Below are 4,289 nucleotides of genomic sequence, written 5' to 3' on the forward strand. Positions count from 1 at the left end.
AGAGAGGGGGAAGAGAGTGGAGAGAGAGAATATCATAATTACAAAAATTATCTTACTTTTCTCTTTCGTATCTTTCGGTGTTTCTACAACGGTACTTCACATCATTTTTAATGGAAAACTTAATAACGTGCCAAATCTAAACGGAATAATCGAATAATCAAAATTAAGTAAATGAAGTAGAAAGATAAAGGTTTTTAAATGGCAAAATATCTTGAATTTTGGTAGTTTTGGTATGCTTCGGAGTTCACTGATCACGCAAAAGTGTGACAAGTTTTTACAGGGGACATGATTCTGTCAAGATATGCAATGTGCAATTCCTTGAAAGTCCCCTGTTTTAAAAAAATTGTTATGCTTAATATAGTACCACAATTTTACTGTAATGAATATTGCGTTCATTGTATCACCATAATGTTTGTGGAATACACATTGTAAAGAATCTACTGTATTATCTCAATGTCTTCATATCATTTAATTTTATTTTAAGAATGTTGCAGGTTATTTGGATGGCAGAATCAATAAATTGCAAGCTCGGAATACATTGAATTATGCAATATCTCGTTACAAGTTCAAATTTTCCGCTAGTTCGAGTTTATTTTTCACTCTTTCGGGAACGCTAAAGTAAAAGCCATTTAATTATATTTTTTTTTCCAGTATATATTCAAAATTACTATTTATCGTTATTTTTGCTTTGAGATATTTCTTTTAAATGACCTATTTACATGTTCCTCAATGTTTCTACATATAAACATAAATTTTGCTTAAACAATTCTTTCAACTTCTTTTATTACTGGGAAACTGCTTGCACTTCTCAGCCAAAAGGAAGCGACAGAGCGATCTTTACAAAGGACTCTTACCATAGACGGATCCATCCTACTGGCGACAAGTGTTCCACAAAACTTCACACGACAGTAATGCTCGGACTCTGAATTAGTTATTGCATAACAGTTTCATTTCTCTCTGCGCAGCAAGGAAAGACCCGACTGTAATCTCGGATCAGCAGGGATTTTTGGAAGTCATCATAGTTTATGAGCCGAAAGTTCTACAATACATATCAGCAGATTGATTCGCGTCGGCGCTTAGAGTTTTCTTGAAAAGGTCTTCGCCTTCCCCCACCCCTATTCCCTATACAATACTGGCGTGAAAATCCTCCAACCGCATTACCTGAGTACCTGACAATATTCCAGAAGGCAGCCAGCCACCTAATCTTGGTTTTCGCCTGACGCAAAATTGCAGTTTTGTTGACGAAATGATTATACAAAGACGTGCCTGACAAAGACCGGTCACACCTGCTCACTGTCTAAGAATTGCTTTAGATGCAGCAGACTAATCGCTTGTCTGTGCATTAAAACAACGGCATACCGAGTCCTCCCTTCAGAAGATGTTGAGAGTAGACGCTCAACCTGACAAGTGGAACTTGCCCTTTTCACAAGAACCGGCTCGATTTCGATCCCACTGAACCTTGTATGCTGCTAATGTCATTGTCAAAGTCATGAACATTTTACACTATCTTTCTCTCTTCTGATTAAAAAAGTCACATTTCTGAGTGAATCCATCTCTGAAATCAGTACAACAAAATCAATTAATCAGGATTGATATTCAACTCGTTTTTAGAGTAGCCATTATCGAGCCACATACAAGTATGGCTTCTGTCATGTTCAGTGATCGAACACTGGACAACGGCATTATCTTACCGCGTCGAAAGGATTGAATTGAATGCAAGCCAAAGAAACATTTCGAATATGCTTCCCTGTAATAGTGATGAATACACCCAGCTGCCCTTGCTTAGATATTAATGAACAGCATCAGATGACCACGCACGAACAACTGAGGCAGATTCTATGTTCTCATTCAAGCTGCTAGAAATAGTAAGCAAATTTCTACTCAAACTACACTTTATCATTTCGAAAATAGAGGAGCACACTGGATAATGAAGTCCTGGAGAAATTATAATTATAATTGCCCGCGAGAAATTATAATTGGAATGACTTTGATCAAAGATGTCTTCAATCAGGACGAACTTGGTGATAAAAAATCAACAACTTAGCGACGTTTGGACTCAGCTGTTGATTACTCTCAATAAATTGACTTCTATCTTTCTTTTGCCAAACGTAATTCGAAGGTGTTGTAATGTTTTCTTCGTGGCACTGTTCGAAAGGATCGATATGCTGGTGTAGTCTACTCGTTAGTGGATTTTTGTGAATCCAGTGTATAACATAGTACTACATCGTTTTCCGAAATTGATCTAGTGTTTTCTTTTCGTGTTGTTTAAAAGAATTGACACGCTGGTATAGTTTTTTCTTAAGTAAATTTTCTGTGAATCCAGTGCAGGATATAGTACTGCATTTTATTTCTCATTTTAGAGGTTACGGGTGCAGTTATCCAATTTAGCGGTTAACCATGCAGTTATTATGCAATAGACACCACTCAAAGTTTCATCAGTTACAATTATCACCTCTTCGGTTTGTAATGTTTTGAAGAATGTTGTGCTTATGCAACGAAATATTTCCTTGTAAGAAATGATTGTGGAAGGCTTGTATATCTTTCCCGTCGAATGGTTTATGTTGATTGTTGTCTGTGCTGAAGTGAGTGTAAATTAAAGAGGGGCATTGCTTTGCTACACAGGTTATAACGTCTTTAATAAATAACGAATGAAAGCAGACTCTATTTCTCTTTCTCTTGTAATGGTTGTGTGGTTTGTTGAAGGAAAGATATATATTACCGCGTTTCGAAGTGGTTATAGGCGAATGTCTTGTACTTATGCGCAACCTTGTGAAAAGTTGCTTCATCTTTGGAAAGACATCTAACGCGTATGTATATTGCTATCGATAAATATTTAATAACATTTCATGAATAGTAAGAATCTGAAAGCATGTATGTATGTATGTATGTATGCATGCACGTATGTATGTATGTAGGTATGTATATATGTATGTATGTATGTATGTATGTATGTATGTACGTATGCATGTATGTATGTATGCATGTATGTATATATGTATGTATATATGTATGTATGTGTGTGTGTGTGTGTGCGCGCGTTATAAATCAATAATCTATCACGTAACTCTCACTGCATGTCAGAACCGATGATACGTCAAGCAAATATTTCAGCTTAATTAAACTTTACTCATATTAAAATGCTACTGCGATATATTTTGTGTTTTTACTTTTTCGAGTCTTTAAAATAATTCAGTTAATTAATGAATTCGTCTTTTCTCTTCCGTTCACATTACAGAATGATTTGTAGAAAAATTAATTTATCCAGTGCTGGTACATAATTTTATTAACCCTCAGGAAAATAAATCCAGAACATAAGGGGGTGGGGCATTTTATGCGATTTCTATCCATTCTGCGAATGCATCGATTAAAATGCCCTATTGCAAGTTACATCAATAGTTTAGTTTTAGATTCCCACCCTAACTTTACGGACACGCAGTATAATTGACGCTGGCTGTGTGACTAATATAATAAGTACTCTTTGCAGCCACGGGATTCCAGGTTTTACTCACACACCCGTCAATTGCACACTCGCGCTTGCACTTTGCAATGGCTTTCCGGGCATCGAGGAGCTGGACATCGCAGGTTGACGGCTAACCAAATTACCCGCTGGGAACTGATTGACAGAAGGACAAGTCACAGGGCCCTTCAAGAACTATGGACAAGACGCTGGTGGAGGGAAATGGTGTGGCGGCTGTCGATAAACTCGACATTAATGATGGGAAAAGATATGTGGTACCCCTGTCATCGTGACTGAGGTGTCAGGTTGTGGCTGTAGTAATAGTAGTAGTAGTAGTAATAGTTGTTGTTGTTGTTGTTGTTGTTGATGATGATGATGAACCATCTCCAACAGAGACAGAAACTACTTGGAAGCCAAAAAAGGTCTGAAGTAAAGAAACAAAACTAAAAGTAACATAAGTTATCAAGAGGCGCAGGAGTGGCTGTGTGGTAAGTAGCTTGCTTACCAACCACACGGTTCCGGGTTCAGTTCCACTGCGTGGCACCTTGGGCAAGTGTCTTCTACTATAGCCTCGGGCCGACCAAAGCCTTGTGAGTGGATTTAGTAGACGGAAACTGAAAGAATCCCGTCGTATATATGTATATAGCGTTCAAGACATACACACTTCACGTCTGGCTGTACAGCCTTTTTGTTTGTTTATTTCACCGTTTCGTTTTCCTGTCTTGTTTTCCGTCCACCACTACCCTCCACGAAAACAATTTAATTTGTGTTCGTGGGAAGAACCATTTTAACGATGCGTACTGCCTTAATTCTTCGAAACGCCGGAGTTTTA

The sequence above is a fragment of the Octopus bimaculoides genome, chromosome 8 (assembly GCF_001194135.2).
Source record: "Octopus bimaculoides isolate UCB-OBI-ISO-001 chromosome 8, ASM119413v2, whole genome shotgun sequence".
NCBI lineage: Eukaryota > Metazoa > Mollusca > Cephalopoda > Octopoda > Octopodidae > Octopus > Octopus bimaculoides.